Below are 19,898 nucleotides of genomic sequence, written 5' to 3'. Positions count from 1 at the left end.
TTGCAAATAGAAATTTCTTAGCAGTTTCTGAGTAGCTCCAGACTTACTCAGCCATTGCGACCAGCTCAGTCCTTTTCGTTCCTGGTTTGACGTCACAAACACACCCAGCGTTTGCCCAACCACTCCCCTGTTTCTCCAGCCACTCCTGCGCTTTGCAACTCGAACGCCTGCGTTTTTCCGCACACTCCCATAAAACGGCCAGTTTCCGCCCAGAAACACCCACTTCCTGTCAATCACACTACGATCAGCACAGCGATGAAAAAGCTTTGTTATGCCGTGAGTAAAATACCTAACTTTTGTGTAAAATAACTAAGCGGCGAGCGCATGCGCTCTGCGAACCTTGCGCATGCGCAGTAAGCAACTAATCGCAGTATAGCGAAAATCGGCAATGAGCGAACAACTCGGAATGACCCCCCATGTGAATACAATGAGAGGAACAGGGAGGTGGTTGGAACACTTCCCCCAGTTAACCATTGATAAAATATTGAAATCCTTGGCAATGTCAGTACAAACAAACCATTCCTACAGTAACATATACTGAAATGTTTTCTAAATTGTATCCTTGATAATATTCGACACCGAAAATTAGAGGGATACTAAGTTTGGCGAGGGACAGCAGATGTTTGAAATGTGAGAATTCAATAGCTGACTTATTTCATTGTATGTGGCAATGTCCGAGTATAAAGACATTTTGGAGGGAGGTGTGGGCATTCACAACTCACCACCTAGTGAGCAGTTTTCCGTTAACTCCAGAATGGGCCGCATTTGGAATATAAAATTCAAAAAGGCCCAAGAAAATTATTATTGATGATATCAGCTGCAGCAAGGAAAAGTGTGTTGCAAATGTGGATATACAATACACCACCAACAATAGATATATTTAAAATAAAATTATTGTACATATTTCGCATGGAATGGATTGAAGCAACATTGCAAAAATAGGATTTTAATTACCTACCGGTAAATCCTTTTCTCGCAGTCCATAGAGGATACTGGGAATCCATTTAGTACCATGGGGTATAAACGGGTCCTCTAGGAGCCTTGGGCACTTTAAGAAATTGATAGTGTACGCTGGCTCCTCCATCCAGTCTAGGAAGCTGTGCCCGAGGAGACGGACATACTTTGAGAGAAGGATAGATAAGGAAAGTGGTGAGATTACGAACCAGCACACAGAACAATAGGAAAGCCATGCTAACCAAACTTGAAACATGAACAGCAACAGCTGAACAAACCAGAATACTTAACCAAGTAACAGTGCAGGAAGAAGGAAGCATCAGGCGGGCGCCCAGTATCCTCTACGGCAGAGATTTTCAACCTTTTACAACTCGCGGCACACTGAACAAGATTGAAATATTGCCAGGGCACATTCAAATATAATGGTGATGCATGGTGCAGTTGCGTGTCCTAGGATGTCATGTCGCAGCTTCTCCATAGGTAAAACCTGAGCTACATCTGAGAAAACCAGAAGAGCCCAACACTGCCTGGGCTCAAAATTAGAACTGCCCCTGCAACCACTAAACCCACCAGTATTGATCGTTCCAGGGCCTCAGTAGCGGCAAAACACTGACGGGCCTGGCTGTGCTTCTATGGCGGCACACCTGGAGACTGCTCAGGGCACACTAGTGTGCCACGGCACAGTGGTTGAAAAACACTGCTCTACGGACAACGAGAAAAGGATTTACCGGAAGGTAATTAAAATCCTATTTTTGTCTTACGTCCTAGAGCAGGGGTGGGGAACCTTTTTTCTACCAAGGGCCATTTGGATATTTATAAAATCCTTCGAGGGCCATAAAAAAATTATCAACCTAAAAATTAGCCTGCTCCCATTCAGTTGTTATACCCCAGTAGATATACCCCCAGTCACTTGTTATGCCCCAGTAGATATATCCCCAGTCAGTTGTTATTCCGACTAGACAAGGGGCAATCGGGCACCAGTCAAATTTGATATAATATTGATACGAGAGAACCAAAATCGGACAAATAGACACTCCAAAATTGGAAAGAAAAGAAAAAAAACACCTGTTTTTTTACTTAAATGAATGACATTGTCCTTGTTGGTGGTGCGCCCAGAGCCAGAGAGTACATGTACTGGAAAGAGGGAGAGAGAGAAGGCTCTTGTGTGGGCGCACTCTTAAGAAAAAAAGGAAAATTCCTATGACATGTGAAAAGAAATACTTAAAACATAGTTTTTAATGTTGACGTTTAAAACGAAATTACCCATAGAACTGATCCATATGAAATAAGGATATGATGATTAAAGTTTAAAATGTTCTGGTCTGTTTAATCACAATGCGTGATTGGAATGGTTGTAGACATTTGATCGTCTTACCCCCATTTCCCCTGACCAGTACAGAATATCTGTATTGATGGGACCGAGGAGAGGTCATAAAGGATTTTCTCTGACGTCCTAGTGGATGCTGGGGACTCCGTAAGGACCATGGGGAATAGCGGGCTCCACAGGAGACTGGGCACTCTAAAGAAAGATTTAGTACTACTGGTGTGCACTGGCTCCTCCCTCTATGCCCCTCCTCCAGACCTCAGTTAGAATCTATGCCCGGACAGAGCTGGGTGCTTTTAGTGAGCTCTCCTGAGCTTGCTAATAAGAAAGTATTTTAGTTAGGTTTTTTATTTTCAGAGAGCTTCTGCTGGCAACAGACTCTCTGCTACGAGGGACTGAGGGGAGAGAAGCAAACCTACTAACTGCGGCTAGGTTGCGCTTCTTAGGCTACTGGACACCATTAGCTCCAGGGGGATCGAACACAGGACCTGACCTTGTCGTCCGTTCCCGGAGCCGCGCCGCCGTCCCCCTCGCAGAGCCAGAAGACGGAAGCCGGCAGAAGCGGAGAAGACATCGAAATCGGCGGCAGAAGACTCCTGTCTTCACATGAGGTAGCGCACAGCACTGCAGCTGTGCGCCATTGCGCCCACACTAACCCACACACTCCGGTCACTGTAGGGTGCAGGGCGCAGGGGGGGGGCGCCCTGGGCAGCAATTGGTACCTCCTGGCGATTGCTGCATATAAACAGTGGCACACTGTTATATGTATGAGCCCCCGCCATTTATTTTACAAGAAATCGCGGGACAGAAGCCCGCCGCTGAGGGGGCGGGGCCTTCTTCCTCAGCACTCACCAGCACCCCAGCTCCGCTGAGAGGAAGCTCCCCAGGCTCTCCCCTGCAGAATCACGGTAGAAGGGTAAAAAAAGAGAGGGGGGGCACATAAATTTAGGAGCAAATAATCATAATACAGCAGCTACTGGGTAAACACTAAGTTACTGTGTAATCCCTGGGTTATATAGCGCTGGGGTGTGTGCTGGCAAACTCTCTCTCTGTCTCTCCAAAAGGCCTTGTGGGGGTCCTGTCCTCATTTAGAGCTTCCCCTGTGTGTGTGGTGTGTCGGTACGCTTGTGTCGACATGTTTGACGAAGAGGGCTATGTGGAGGCAGAGCAAGTGCAGTTGACTGACGTGTCGCCGCCGACGGTGCCGACACCTGATTGGATGGATATGTGGAAGGTGTAACATGATAATGTAAACTCCTTACATAAAAGGTTGGATAAAGCTGATACCTCGGGCCAGTCAGGGTCTCAACCCATGCCTGATCCTACAGCGCAGAGGCCCTCAGGGTCTCAAAAGCGCCCACTATCCAAAATGGTTGACACAGATGTCGACACGGATTCTGACTCCAGTGTCGACGACGATGATGCAAAATTGCAACCAAAAGTGACAAAAGCTATACGTTACATGATTATAGCGATGAAGGATATTTTACACATATCAGAGGTAAACCCTGTCCCTGACAAGAGGGTTTATATGTATGGGGGGAAAAAGCAAGAGGTGACTTTTCCCCCTTCACATGAGTTAAATGAGTTATGTGAAAGAGCGTGGGATTCCCCAGATAAGAAAGTCCTGATTTCCAAAAGGTTACTTATGGCGTACCCTTTCCCGTCAAAGGACAGGGTGCGCTGGGAATCCTCCCCTAGGGTAGATAAAGCTCTGACACGCTTATCTAAGAACGTGGCCCTGCCGTCGCAGGATACGGCCACCTTAAAGGATCCTGCAGATAGAAAGCAGGAAAGTATCCTGAAATCTGTTTATACACATTCAGGGACTCTACTGAGGCCGGCAATTGAGTCGGCGTGGATGTGTAGTGCTGTAGCAGCGTGGACAGATAATCTGTCTGAGGAAATGGATAGTGGATACCTTAGACAGGGATACCATTATGTTGACCCTGGGGCATATAAAAGACACTGTCCTATATATGAGGGATGCCCAGAGGGACATTTGCCTACTGGGCTCTAGAATTAATGCAATGTCAATTTCTGCCAGGAGGGTCCTGTGGACTCGGCAGTGGACAGGTGATGCCGACTCCAAAAAACACATGGAGGTGTTACCTTACAAGGGTGAGGAATTGTTTGGGGACGGTCTCTCGGACCTGGTTTCCACAGCTTCTGCTGGGAAGTCAAACTTTTTGCCATATATTCCCTCACAACCGAAGAAAGCACCGTATTACCAAATGCAGTCCTTTCGCGCACAAAGAAGCAAGAAGGTCAGAGGTGCTTCCTTTCCTGCTGGAGGCAGGGGCAGAGGAAAAAAGCTGCACCTTACAGCTAGTTCCCAGGAACAGAAGTCCTCCCCGTTTTCCACTAAATCCACCGCATGACGCTGGGGCTCCACGGGTGGAGCCAGGAGCGGTGGGGGCGCGTCTCCGACATTTCAGCCACCAGTGGGTTCGCGCACAGGTGGATCCCTGGGCTATACAGATTGTGTCTCAGGGATACAAGCTGGAATTCGAGGTGATGCCCCCTCAACGTTACCTAAAATCGGCCCTGCCAGCTTCCCCCATAGAAAGGGAAGTAGTGGTAGCGGCAATTCACAAGCTATTTCTCCAGCAGGTGGTGGTAAAGGTTCCCCTTCATCAACAGAGGAAGGGATACTATTCCACAATGTTTGTGGTACCGAAACCGGACGGTTCGGTCAGACCTATATTAAATTTAAAGTCCCTGAACATTTATCTGAAAAGATTCAAGTTCAAAATGGAATCGCTCAGAGCGGTCATTGCAAGCCTGGAAGAGGGGGATTTTATGGTGTCTCTGGACATCAAGGATGCTTACTTGCATGTCCCCATTTATCCGCCTCATCAGGAGTACCTCAGATTTGTGGTACAGGTCTGTCATTACCAATTCCAGACGTTGCCGTTTGGGCTCTCCACGGCACCGAGAATATTTACCAAGGTAATGGCAGAAATGATGGTGAACCTGAGAAAGCAAGGAGTCACAGTTATCCCATACTTGGACGATCTCCTCATAAAGGCGAGGTCGAGGGAGCAGTTGCAGATCAGCGTAGCGCACTCACAGGAAGTGTTGCAACAGCATGGCTGGATTCTGAATATCCCAAAGTCGCAGCTGATTCCTACGACGCGTCTGCCCTTTCTGGGCATGATTCTGGACACAGGCCAGAAGAAGGTGTTTCTCCCGACGGAGAAGGTTCAAGAGCTTGTGACTCTAGTCATAGACCTCTTAAAACTGAAACAGGTGTCGGTGCATCACTGCACACGAGTCCTGGGAAAGATGGTGGCATCGTACGAAGCCATTCCCTTCGGCAGGTTCCATGCGAGGATCTTTCAATGGGATCTGTTGGACAAATGGTCCGGATGGCATCTTCAGATGCATCGGCTGATCACCCTGTCCCCCAGGGCCAGGGTGTCTCTTCTGTGGTGGCTCACCTTCTTGAGGGCCGCAGATTCGGCATACAGGATTGGGTCCTGGTGACCACGGATACAAGCCTCCGAGGGTGGGTGGCAGTCACTCAGGGAAGAAACTTCCAAGGGTTGTGGTCAAGTCACGAAACTTGTCTGCACATAAATATCCTGGAACTAAGGGCCATATTCAACGCCCTGAGTCAAGCAGAGCCCCTGCTTCGCAACCAACCGGTGCTGATTCAGTCAGACAACATCACACCGGTGGCTCATGTAAACCGCCAGGGCGGCACAAGAAGCAGAGTCGCGATGGCGGAAGCCACCAGGATTCTTCGGTGGGCGGAGAATCACGTACAAGCACCGTCAGCAGTGTTCATTCCGGGAGTGGACAACTGGGAAGTAGACTTCCTCAGCAGGCACGACCTCCACCCGGGAGAGTGGGGACTTCATCAAGAAGTCTTCATTCAGATTACAAGTCGATGGGAACTGCCACAGGTAGACATGATGGCGTCCCGTCTCAACAAAAAGCTGCAACGGTATTGCGCCAGGTCAAGAGACCCTCAGGCGATAGCTGTGGACGCCCTGGTAACACCGTGGGTGTGCCAGTCAGTCTATGTGTTCCCTCCTCTTCCTCTCATACCCAGGGTACTGAGAATCGTAAGAAGAAGAGGAGTGAGAACAATACTCATTGTTCCGGATTGGCCAAGAAGACCTTGGTACCCGGAATTGCAAAAAATGCTCACAGAGGACCCATGGCCTCTGCCTCTCAGACAGGACCTGTTGCAACAGGGGCCCTGCCTGTTCCAAGACTTACCGCGGCTGCGTTTGATAGCATGGCGGTTGAACGCCGGATCCTAGCGGAAAAAGGCATTCTGGAGGAAGTTATTCCTACGATGATAAAGGCTAGGAAGGACGTGACAGCAAAGCATTATCACATATGGCGAAAATATGTTGCTTGGTGTGAGGCCAGGAAGGCCCCTACAGAGGAATTCCAACTGGGCAGATTTCTGCACTTTCTACAGTCTGGAGTGACTATGGGCTTGAAGTTGGGATCCATAAAGGTCCAGATTTCGGCCCTATCCATTTTCTTTGAAAGGGAACTGGCGTCTCTTCCCGAAGTTCAGACGTTTGTTAAGGGAGTGCTGCATATTCAGCCCCCTTTTTGTGCCACCAGTGGCACCTTGGGATCTCAACGTGGTGTTGGGTTTCCTAAAATCTCACTGATTTGAACCACTTAAGACTGTGGAGCTGAAGTATCTCACGTGGAAGGTGGTCATGCTATTGGCATTAGCTTCGGCTAGGCATGTGTCAGAATTGGCGGCTTTGTCATGTAAAAGCCCCTATCTGGTTTTTCATATGGACAGGGCAGAATTGCGGACTCGTCCCCAATTTCTGCCAAAGGTGGTGTCATCTTTTCATTTGAACCAACCTATTGTGGTGCCTACGGCTACTCGTGACTTGGAGGATTCCAAGTTGCTTGATGTAGTCCGGGCTTTGAATATTTATGTAGCCCGAACGGCTGGAGTCCGGAAAACTGACTCGCTGTTTATCCTATATGCCCCCAACAAGTTGGGTGCTCCTGCTTCAAAGCAAACCGTTGCCTGCTGGATCTGTAACACAATTCAGCAGGCTCATTCTGCGGCTGGATTGCCGCATCCAAAATCAGTGAAAGCCCATTCCACAAGGAAGGTGGGCTCTTCTTGGGCGGCTGCCCGAGGGGTCTCGGCATTACAGCTTTGCCAAGCTGCTACTTGGTCGGGTTCAAACACATTTGCAAAATTCTACAAGTTTGATACCCTGGCTGAGGAGGACCTTGAGTTTGCCCATTCGGTGCTGCAGAGTCATCCGCACTCTCCCGCCCGTTTGGGAGCTTTGGTATAATCCCCATGGTCCTTACAGAGTCCCCAGCATCCACTAGGATGTCAGAGAAAATAAGATTTTACTTACCGGTAAATCTATTTCTCGTAGTCCGTAGTGGATGCTGGGCGCCCGTCCCAAGTGCGGACTTTCTGCAATACGTGTACATAGTTATTGCTTACAAATGGGTTATGTTATGTTGGCATCCATTATTGATGCCCTGTTGTTGTTCATACTGTTGACTGGATAAGTGTATCACAAGTTATACGGTGTGATTGGTGTGGCTGGTATGAGTCTTACCAGAGATTCCAAAATCCTTTCCTTATAATGTCTGCTCTTCCGGGCACAGTTTCCTTAACTGAGGTCTGGAGGAGGGGCATAGAGGGAGGAGCCAGTGCACACCAGATAGTACTAAATCTTTCTTTAGAGTGCCCAGTCTCCTGCGGAGCCCGCTATTCCCCATGGTCCTTACGGAGTCCCCAGCATCCACTACGGACTACGAGAAATAGATTTACCGGTAAGTAAAATCTTATTATTTGATAAGTATGTCCCAATAGGGCTACTTAAGTTCAAAATTTAATGGTCACCTGCATTCAAAAGGACCTGACTTTTTGACGTAAGCCACAATAATTGGTCGTAAGCCTCAAATATGAAGGAATATCATAGAAGTAAGAATTAGTGGTGATACTGCTGTTGGCGTCGCAACTCACATAGAAAGGGAAATAATCCCTGCTCTAGAACACCAGGTATTCGCAGGAAGTCTCCTCTCCCGGTACTAACCCGGCCCAACGCTGTTTGGCTTCCAAGATCGGACGAGATCGGGCATTGGCAGCGTGGTATGATAGTAGAGAATTTATATGATAGTACACCAATGAGAGTGCACCTATATATGAAATAAGAAAGAGAAAAGCAGTGTGGAGACAGTTTGCAAAGCCAAGAAAAGAGATAAATGAGTAAAGTAAAAATATGTGGATCTACTTTCTACGTTAGGCACGGCTCATCAAATCCCACAACTGTGGTATTGTGCTCAGTGGATCGCAGATGAGAGTCCACGGAAAAATAGTAAAGCATGAGCAAGAGGTACAAGATTTATGAGTTTGGTTAAATTTTCTGAAGAAACGACAGTACAAAAAAATAAGAATTTACTTACCGATAATTCTATTTCTCGGAGTCCGTAGTGGATGCTGGGGTTCCTGAAAGGACCATGGGGAATAGCGGCTCCGCAGGAGACAGGGCACAAAAGTAAAGCTTTCCGATCAGGTGGTGTGCACTGGCTCCTCCCCCTATGACCCTCCTCCAAGCCAGTTAGGTACTGTGCCCGGACGAGCGTACACAATAAGGGAGGAATTTTGAATCCCGGGTAAGACTCATACCAGCCACACCAATCACACCGTACAACTTGTGATCTAAACCCAGTTAACAGTATGATAACAGCGGAGCCTCTGAAAAGATGGCTCACAACAATAATAACCCGATTTTTGTAACTATGTACAAGTATTGCAGATAATCCGCACTTGGGATGGGCGCCCAGCATCCACTACGGACTCCGAGAAATAGAATTATCGGTAAGTAAATTCTTATTTTCTCTATCGTCCTAGTGGATGCTGGGGTTCCTGAAAGGACCATGGGGATTATACCAAAGCTCCCAAACGGGCGGGAGAGTGCGGATGACTCTGCAGCACCGAATGAGAGAACTCCAGGTCCTCCTTAGCCAGGGTATCAAATTTGTAGAATTTAGCAAACGTGTTTGCCCCTGACCAAGTAGCTGCTCGGCAAGTTGTAAAGCCGAGACCCCTCGGGCAGCCGCCCAAGATGAGCCCACCTTCCTTGTGGAATGGGCATTTACATATTTTGGCTGTGGCAGGCCTGCCACAGAATGTGCAAGCTGAATTGTATTACACATCCAACTAGCAATAGTCTGCTTAGAAGCAAGAGCACCCAGTTTATTGGGTGCATACAGGATAACAGCAAGTCAGTTTTCCTGACTCCAGCCGTCCTGGAACATATTTTCAGGGCCCTGACAACATCTAGCAACTTGGAGTCCTCCAAGTCCCTAGTAGGTGCAAGGCACCACAATAAGCTGGTTCAGGTGAAACACTGACACCACCTTAGGGAGAGAACTGGGGACGAGTCCGCAGCTCTGCCCTGTCCGAATGGACAAACAGATATGGGCTTTTTTGAGAAAAAACCACCAATTTGACACTCGCCTGGTCCAGGCCAGGGCCAAGAGCATGGTCACTTTTCATGTGAGATGCTTCAAATCCACAGATTTGACTGGTTTTAAACCAATGTGATTTGAGGAATCCCAGAACTACGTTGAGATCCCACAGTGCCACTGGAGGCACAAAAGGGGGTTGTATATGCAATACTCCCTTGACAAACTTCTGGACTTCAGGAACTGAAGCCAATTCTTTCTGGAAGAAAATCGACAGGGCCGAAATTTGAACCTTAATGGACCCCAATTTGAGGCCCATAGACACTCCTGTTTGCAGGAAATGCAGGAAACGACCGAGTTGAAATTTCTTTGTGGGGCCTTCCTGGCCTCACACCACGCAACATATTTTCGCCACATGTGGTGATAATGTTGTGCGGTCACCTCCTTTCTGGCTTTGACCAGGGTAGGAATGACCTCTTCCGGAATGCCTTTTTCCCTTAGGATCCGGCTTTCCACCGCCATGCCGACAAACGCAGCTGCGGTAAGTCTTGGAACAGACATGGTACTTGCTGAAGCAAGTCCCTTCTTAGCGGCAGAGGCCATAAGACCTCTGTAAGCATCTCTTGAAGTTCCGGGTACCAAGTCCTTCTTGGCCAATCCGGAGCCATGAGTATAGTTCTTACTCCTCTACGTCTTATAATTCTCAGCACCTTAGGTATGAGAAGCAGAGGAGGGAACACATACACCGACTGGTACACCCACGGTGTTACCAGAACGTCCACAGCTATTGCCTGAGGGTCTCTTGACCTGGCGCAATACCTGTCCCGTTTTTTGTTCAGACGGGACGCCATCATGTCCACCTTTGGTATTTCCCAACGGTTTACAATCATGTGGAAAAAACTTCCCGATGAAGTTTCCCCTCTCCCGGGTGGAGGTCGTGCCTGCTGAGGAAGTCTGCTTCCCAGTTTCCATTCCCGGGATGAAACACTGCTGACAGTGCTATCACATGATTTTCCGCCCAGCGAAAAGTCCTTGCAGTTTTTGCCATTGCCCTCCTGCTTCTTGTGTCGCCCTGTCTGTTTTCGTGGGCGACTGCCGTGATGTTTTTCCCACTGGATCAATACCGGCTGACCTTGAAGCAGAGGTCTTGCTAAGCTTAGAGCATTATAAATTTACCCTTAGCTCCAGTATATTTATGTGGAGAAAAGTCTCCAGACTTGATCACACTCCCTGGAAATTTTTTCCTTGTGTGACTGCTCCCCAGCCTCTCGGGCTGGGCTCCGTGGTCACCAGCATCCAATCCTGAATGCCGAATCTGCGGCCCTCTAGAAGATGAGCACTCTATAACCACCACAGGAGAGACACCCTTGTCCTTGGATATAGGGTTATCCGCTGATGCATCTGAAGATGCGATCCGGACCATTTGTCCAGCAGATCCCACTGAAAAGTTCTTGCGTGAAATCTGCCGAATGGAATTGCTTCGTAGGAAGCCACCATTTTTACCAGGACCCTTGTGCAATGATGCACTGTTTTTAGGAGGTTCCTGACTAGCTCGGATAACTCCCTGGCTTTCTCTTCCGGGAGAAACACCTTTTTCTGGACGGTGTCCAGAAACATCCCTAGGCACAGCAGACGTGTCGTCGGGATCAGCTGCGATTTTGGAATATTTAGAATCCACCCGTGCTGTTGTAGCAGTATCCGAGATAGTGCTACTCCGACCTCCAACTGTTCCCTGGACTATGCCCTTATCAGGAGATCGTCCAAGTAAGGGATAATTAAGACGCCTTTTCTTCGAAGAAGAATCATCATTTCGGCTATTACCTTGGTAAAGACCCGGGGTGCCGTGGACAATCCAAACGGCAGCGTCTGAAACTGATAGTGACAGTTCTGCACCACGAACCTGAGGTACCCTTAGTGAGAAGGGCAAATTTGGGACATAGAGGTAAGCATCCCTGATGTCCCGGGACACTATATAGTCCCCTTCTTCCTGGTTCGTTATCACTGCTCTGAGTGACTCCATCTTGATTTGAACCTTTGTAAGTGTTCAAAAAATTTTTTAGAATAAGTCACACCTAGCCTTCTGGCTTCAGTACCACAATATAGTGTGGAATAATACCCCTTTTCTTGTAGTAGGAGGGGTAATTTAATTATCACCTGCTGGGAATACAGCTTGTGAACTTTTTCCCATACTGCCTCCTTGTCGGAGGGAGACCTTGGTAAAGCAGACTTCAGGAGCCTGCGAAGGGGAAACGTCTCGACATTCCAATCTGTACCCCTGGGATACTACTTGTAGGATCCAGGGGTCCTGTACGGTCTCAGCGCCATGCTGAGAACTTGTCAGAAGCGGTGGAACGCTTCTGTTCCTTGGAATGGGCTGCCTGCTGCAGTCTTCTTCCCTTTCCTCTATCCCTGGGCAGATATGATCTTATAGGGACGAAAGGACTGAGGCTGAAAAGACGGTGTCTTTTTCTGCAGAGATGTGACTTAGGGTAAAAACGGCGGATTTTCCAGCAGTTGCCGTGGCCACCAGGTCCGATGGACCGACCCCAAATAACTCCTCTTCCTTTATACGGCAATACACCTTTGTGCCGTTTGGAATCTGCATCACCTGACCACTGTCGTGTCCATAACATCTTCTGGCAGATATGGACATCGCATTTACTCTTGATGCCAGAGTGCAAATATCCCTCTGTGCATCTCGCATATATAGAAATGCATCCTTTAAATGCTCTATAGTCAATAAAATACTGTCCCTGTCAAGGGTATCAATATTTTTAGTCAGGGAATCCGACCAAGCCACCTCAGCTCTGCACATCCAGGCTGAGGCGATCGCTGGTCGCAGTATAACACCAGTATGTGTGTATATACTTTTTATGATATTTTCCAGCCTCCTGTCAGCTGGTCCTTGAGGACGGCCCTATCTATAGACGGTACCGCCACTTGTTTTGATAAGCGTGTGAGCGCCTTATCCACCCTAAGGGGTGTTTCCCAACGCGCCCTAACTTCTGGCGGGAAAGGGTATACCGCCCATAATTTTCTATCGGGGGGAACCCACGCATCATCACACACTTTATTTAATTTATCTGACTCAGGAAAAACTACGGTAGTTTTTTCACATCCCACATAATACCCTCTTTTGTGGTACTTGTAGTATCAGAAATATGAAACACCTCCTTCATTGCCTTTAACGTGTGGCCCTAATAAGGAATACGTTTGTTTATTCACCGTCGACACTGGATTCAGTGTCCCTGTCTGTGTCTGTGTCGACCGACTAAAGTAAACGGGCGTTTTAAAACCCCTGACGGTGTTTTTGAGACGTCTGGACCGGTACTAATTGTTTGTCGGCCGTCTCATGTCGTCAACCGACCTTGCAGCGTGTTGACATTATCACGTAATTCCCTAAATAAGCCATCCATTCCGGTGTCGACTCCCTAGAGAGTGACATCACCATTACAGGCAATTGCTCCGCCTCCTCACCAACATCGTCCTCATACATGTCGACACACACGTACCGACACACAGCACACACACAGGGAATGCTCTGATAGAGGACAGGACCCACTAGCCCTTTGGAGAGACAGAGGGAGAGTTTACCAGCACACACCAAAAACGCTATAATTATATAGGGACAACCTTATATAAGTGTTTTCCCTTATAGCATCTTTTTTATATATTTCTAACGCCAAATTAGTGCCCCCCCTCTCTGTTTTAACCCTGTTTCTGTAGTGCAGTGCAGGGGAGAGCCTGGGAGCCTTCCCTCCAGCCTTTCTGTGAGGGAAAATGGCGCTGTGTGCTGAGGAGATAGGCCCCGCCCCTTTTTCGGCGGCCTCGTCTCCCGCTCTTAACGGATTCTGGCAGGGGTTAAATATCTCCATATAGCCTCCGGAGGCTATATGTGAGGTATTTTTAGCCAAAATAGGTATTCATTTTGCCTCCCAGGGCGCCCCCCTCCCAGCGCCCTGCACCCTCAGTGACTGCCGTGTGAAGTGTGCTGAGAGGAAAATGGCGCACAGCTGCAGTGCTGTGCGCTACCTTTAGAAGACTGAGGAGTCTTCTGCCGCCGATTCTGGACCTCTTCTTACTTCAGCATCTGCAAGGGGGCCGGCGGCAAGGCTCCGGTGACCATCCAGGCTGTACCTGTGATCGTCCCTCTGGAGCTGATGTCCAGTAGCCAAGAAGCCAATCCATCCTGCACGCAGGTGAGTTCACTTCTTCTCCCCTAAGTCCCTCGTTGCAGTGATCCTGTTGCCAGCAGGACTCACTGTAAAATAAAAAACCTAAGCTAAACTTTTCTAAGCAGCTCTTTAGGAGAGCCACCTAGATTGCACCCTTCTCGGCCGGGCACAAAAATCTAACTGGCTTGGAGGAGGGTCATAGGGGGAGGAGCCAGTGCACACCACCTGATCGGAAAGCTTTACTTTTGTGCCCTGTCTCCTGCGGAGCCGCTATTCCCCATGGTCCTTTCAGGAACCCCAGCATCCACTAGGACGATAGAGAAACTGATAATACATTGGGTTAGAGATCAGATAGATAATATGTTAAATGTCTGTGTCACCAGAGAACTTAGCCATGAATAGTATATGCTGATATTAGCACAAATGGAAAAAGAGAAAGAAAAAATTGCTTTCTAATATATGAATCCATAGTTACTCAGACTGGGCAGGCAATGCAATCATGATATTTAAGCATCAATTTGAGGATTCTCATTAATAATCATAATACATCCTGAACTGAGTGTGGAAATTAATTTGAGTTTTGGAAAATCAAGTATAGTAAATCCCACAAATTAGGCCAGGAAAACAATGGTATTGTCAGTAAAAAGAGAGGCACTGAGGTTCACTGTGAATGAAAAAAATTCTATAGCATTATGCTGGCCTCTGCTGGTGAAGACTCAGGCAGACAGTGTGAGATATCTAACAGATATGAAAGAATTATTATATATGTGTGTGCACAGCTGCCGTTAGGAAATAGAGCTTATAGCGGCAATCTGTATGTGTACTACACAGGTCTACTAGGATATTATTAAACACACATATAATGTTGCTGTCTGTGTATATTGTGCACAGGACAGCAGTGGGCTTACGATCACCAGAATTGAAAAGATCAGAATGGGCAGGTCAGGGCATCGTCAGGTACCAATGCAGGAGCCAAGAGTTCACTCCATATGCGGTCCCCCCCGTTGAAGACGCGTTTGATGCGTTTCGCCCTGACGGGCTTGTTCACTTCCGGGTTTGGAGGGGTGAGTGGGGAACGGGGTTTTAAGGCAGCTCATATGTAAATACTGACCAATTATCTGGTGATTCGGTCGCGGTGGGCCGGAGCTAACAGCTGCCGCTACGGAGCGCCGGTCAGCTGTGATTATGACGGAGCGTGACGCGGATTAGGAGGCGGGAGTTGTGAGGTCTGAGGCGCCATGTTGCTGGCTGGCTATTCACACACGTATGGTGGGAATGGTCGGGTGGTCCGGAAGAGCCGCGAGATCCCGGGCGCCATCTTGGTAGAGGAAAAATATATAATAGAAGAACAGAAAGGCCCTAGGCACCATCTTGGTAGATGGCAGATGTGTGATACAAGAAACAAGAGGAAGGGGACGCTAATAAAGAGATAAATATGAGGCAAAGTTGGGGGAACAATGTAGTAAGAAAGAGACCCAGGTAGAAAAAATTGGTGAGGGACAATGGAGATGTCATGGGATTTAGATTGATGATGAAATAGCGTCTGACATAATCGGGATAGAAATTGGGTCAATAAAGGTGTGGGAAATAAGGATGTATGTGATAATTGTAATAAAATATGATAAGTGTGAAACACCAGTGAGTGTAAATTGAGCCTACAGTATTAAATATGGTCCCGGGATCATTGCCTGGATATGGGTGTGGATAAGGGATGGTGGAGGGAGGGATGGTTATGGTATATGGGTGGCCGTGTTGGGTGTTATTAGGGGGGACAATGTGAAGGTGACATCCTGTAGGTAAGGGGTGGGAGGGGAAAGGAGACACTGACAATCACTAGAGGGTGAGATGAGCGGGGTGTGTACCGGAGGGGGAGGGGTGAAAAGATTGAGAGAGGTGGGAAAAGAGAAAGGGGATGTGCGTTTGGATTAGGTGAGGAAAGGGCAAGCTGGTAGGATGGACCAGTGGAAGGGTCCCTGTGGGTGTTGTACTGATAGAGGGATATGAGGATGTGAAAGAAGGTTGGACAAATGAGTAAATGAGAATTGATAAAGTTGGGAAAGGGGAATGTGAGAGGCGGAAGTGTTATCCGGACCGTGTTATTCTATATGGGGCTGTGTAGATCCAAGGAGTGGGGAAAAGGTGGGAAGATGGACTGGACAGGGAAGTGGGGGTTTATAGTGGTGGGGGGGGGGGGGGAGGGGAAAGGAGGGGGGGGTGGAAAGAAGGGGGGGGGGAGGGGGAGGAAGAAAAGGGGGGGTTTGGGGGGGAAAAGAGAGTGAGGGGGAAAGGAGAGGGGGGAAGAACAGGGGGAGGAGGGGCACTGGAGAAGAAGCATGGGGGGAAGAAAAAAAGAAGGGAGAAAGGAATGAGGGAGGGAAAAAGTGGAAACAAGGTGAGGAAAAAAACCAAGAGAATAAAGAAGAATTCTTTTGAAATTAAAGAGTTAGGGAACTGATTGTAATTCTATAAGGATTGTTCAGAGGAAAACAGCATAATTGATGTTTTCATTCAGGCCGAAGGGCCTGAGGCTGTTGAGACGAAAGATCAATTCGCTCTCTTTCTTGTAGAGTTCCTTGGTAATGTCCCCACCTCGTATGCCCAAGTGGACACGATCTAGGCCAAAGGCTTTGAATTCCTTGATGGATCCCTTGTGGTGATTGTCAGTGTCTCCTTTCCCCTCCCACCCCTTACCTACAGGATGTCACCTTCACATTGTCCCCCCTAATAACACCAATTTTTTCGCTCCGTAGCGGCAGCTGTTAGCTCCGGCCCACCGCGCCCGAATCACCAGATAATTGGTTAGTATTTACATATGAGCTGCCTTAAAACCCCGTTCCCCACTCACCCCTCCAAACCCGGAAGTGAACAAGCCCGTCAGGGCGAAACGCATCAAACGCGCCTTCCACGGGGGAGACCGCATATGGAGTGAACTCTTGGCTCCTGCATTGGTACCTGACGATGCCCTGACCTGCCCATTCTGATCTTTTCAATTCTGGTGCTCGTAAGCCCACTGCTGTCCTGTGCACAATACACACAGACAGCAACATTATATGTGTGTTTAATAATATCCTAGTAGACCTGTGTAGTACACATACAGATTGCTGCTATAAGCTCTATTTCCTTACAGCAGCTGTGCACACACATATATAATAATTCTTTCATATCTGTTAGATATCTCACACTGTCTGCCTGAGTCTTCACCAGCAGAGGCCAGCATAATGCTATAGAATTTTTTTCATTCACAGTGAACCTCAGTGCCTCTCTTTTTACTGACAATACCATTGTTTTCCTGGCCTAATTTGTGGGATTTACTATACTTGATTTTCCAAAACTCAAATGAATTTCCACACTCAGTTCATGATGTATTATGATTATTAATGAGAATCCTCAAATTGATGCTTAAATATCATGATTGCATTGCCTGCCCAGTCTGAGTAACATGCTACGGATTCATATATTAGAAAGCAATTTTTTCTTTCTCTTTTTCCATTTGTGCTAATATCAGCATATACTATTCATGGCTAAGTTCTCTGGTGACACAGACATTTAACATATTATCTATCTGATCTCTAACCCAATGTATTATCAGTTTTTTGTACTGTCGTTACTTCAGACAATTTAACCAAACTCATAAATCTTGTACCTCTTGCTCATGCTTTACTATTTTTCCGTGGACTCTCATCTGCGATCCACGGAGCACAATACCACAGTTGTGGGATTTGATGAGCCGTGCCTAACGTAGAAAGTAGATCCACATATTTTTACTTTACTCATTCATCTCTTTTCTTGGCTTTGCAAACTGTCTCCACACTGCTTTTCTCTTTCTTATTTCGTATACAGGTGCACTCTCATTGGTGTACTATCATATAAATTCTCTACTATCATACCACGCTGCCAATGCCCGATCTCGTCCGATCTTGGAAGCCAAACAGCGTTGGGCCGGGTTAGTACCGGGAGAGGAGACTTCCTGCGAATACCTGGTGTTCTAGAGCAGGGATTATTTCCCTTTCTATGTGAGTTGCGACGCCAACAGCAGTATCACCACTAATTCTTACTTCTATGAAATTCCTTCATATTTGAGGCTTACGACCAATTATTGTGGCTTACGTCAAAAAGTCAGGTCCTTTTGAATGCAGGTGACCATTAAATTTTTAACTTAAGTAGCCCTATTGGGACATACTTATCAAATAATCCTTTATGACCACTCCTCGGTCCCATCAATACAGATATTCTGTACTGGTCAGGGGAAATGGGGGTAAGACGATCAAATGTCTACAACCATTCCAATCACGCATTGTGATTAAACAGACCAGAACATTTTAAACTTTAATCATCATATCCTTATTTCATATGGATCAGTTCTATGGGTAATTTCGTTTTAAACGTCAACATTAAAAACTATGTTTTAAGTATTTCTTTTCACATGTCATAGGAATTTTCCTTTTTTTCTTAAGAGTGCGCCCACACAAGAGACTTCTCTCTCTCCCTCTTTCCAGTTGTTATTCCTCATTAGACATGCCCCCAGTCAGTTGTTATGATCCATCAGATATGCCCCCAGTCAGTTGATATGCCCCATTATATATGACCCAGTCAGTTGTTATGCCCCATTAGCTATGCCCCCAGTCAGTTGTTATGCCCCATTAAATATGCTCCCCTGATGTTATGCTCCATTAGATAAGCCCCGTAGTAGCGCCGCTTACACACACACACATTAAAAGAATAAAAAAACCACAATACTGACCAGCCCTTCTCCTGTTTCCAAACCGCTGCCCTCCACCTGCCCTCCCGCACCTCAGAACTATGGGAGCGCCGCACATGTACACTACCTGAGCCAGAAGCCGAAGCTCAGGAGTGAGCTCCTGCCTCCGGCTGCTGGTGAGGAGAAGGAGCCAGGCGCCCGCCGGTAACAAAATCTCAGTGGGCGCCCGACTTCTCTCTGGGTTAGGTGAGCCTGGCCGGGCCGGATCAAGTGGCTTTGCGAGCCTTATACGGCCCGTGGGCCTGAGGTTCCCCACCCCTGTCCTAGAGTATACTGAGAATCCATTTAGTACCATGGGGAAGTACCAAAGCTCCCAAACCGGGTAGGAGAGTGCTGAGGATCCTGCAGAACTGATCGACCAAACTGAAGGTCCTCAGAGGCCAAAGCATCAAACTTGTAAAACTTTGCAAATGTGTTCGAACCTGACCAAGTAGCTGCTCGGCAGAGCTGTACAGCAGAGACACCCCGGGCAGCCGCCCAAGAAGAACCCACCGACCTAGTAGAGTTGGCCTATACAGATTTTGGAGCCGGCAATCCTGCCGTGGAATAATCATGCTGAATAGTAAGCCTGATCCAGCGTGCAATAGACTGCTTTGAAGCAGGACACCCAATTTTATTGGGATCATAGAGTACGAACAGTGAGTTAGATTTCCTGTGATGAGCCGTCCTTTTTACGTACACCTTCAAGGCCCTCACAACATCCAAAGACTTTGAAGAAGCAGAGGTGTCCATAACAGCTGGAACCACAATAGGTTGGTTGATGTGAAACGCGGACACCACCTTAGGAAGAAATTGCTGACAAGTTCTGAGTTCCTCATGGAAAATTAAGTAGGGGCTCTTGTGAGACAACATCCCTAGCTCTGACACATGTCTTGCTGAAGCCAGGGCCAACAGTGTGATGGTCTTCCACGTAAAGGTACTTTACGTCAACCTCCTGTAACGGTTCAAACCAGTCCGATTGGAGGAACTGCAGCACCAAATTGAGATCCCAAGGTGCCGTGGGAGGCACAAAGGGAGGCTGGATGTGCAGAATGCCTTTCAAAAACTTCTGGAACTCAGGGAGAGAAGCCAATTGTTTCTGAAAATAAATAGACAAGGCCGAAATTTGGACTTTAATGGAGCCTAGGCGTAGGCTCACATCCACACCTGACTGCAGAAAAAAAATAGGAGATGTCCCAGATGAGATTCCACCACAGAATACTGTCTGCAGTCACACCAACATACATACTTCTTCCATATACAGTGATAATGTTTAGAC

The 19,898-nt window shown here is 47.5% G+C and overlaps 2 pseudogenes; one reads left to right on the top strand and one right to left on the bottom strand.

The window, feature by feature from the left end:
• Window positions 1–8,282: 8,282 nt before the first annotated feature.
• On the bottom strand, window positions 8,283–8,401 carry LOC134937042 (5S ribosomal RNA; annotated as a pseudogene).
• A 9,353-nt stretch (window positions 8,402–17,754) lies between these two features.
• LOC134937031 (5S ribosomal RNA) lies at window positions 17,755–17,873 on the top strand (annotated as a pseudogene).
• Window positions 17,874–19,898: the final 2,025 nt, after the last annotated feature.

The sequence above is a fragment of the Pseudophryne corroboree genome, chromosome 1 (genome assembly GCF_028390025.1).
Source record: "Pseudophryne corroboree isolate aPseCor3 chromosome 1, aPseCor3.hap2, whole genome shotgun sequence".
Lineage (NCBI taxonomy): Eukaryota > Metazoa > Chordata > Amphibia > Anura > Myobatrachidae > Pseudophryne > Pseudophryne corroboree.
The sequence above is the reverse complement of the archived record's forward strand: the minus strand, read 5'-3'. Positions and strand labels throughout refer to the sequence as shown.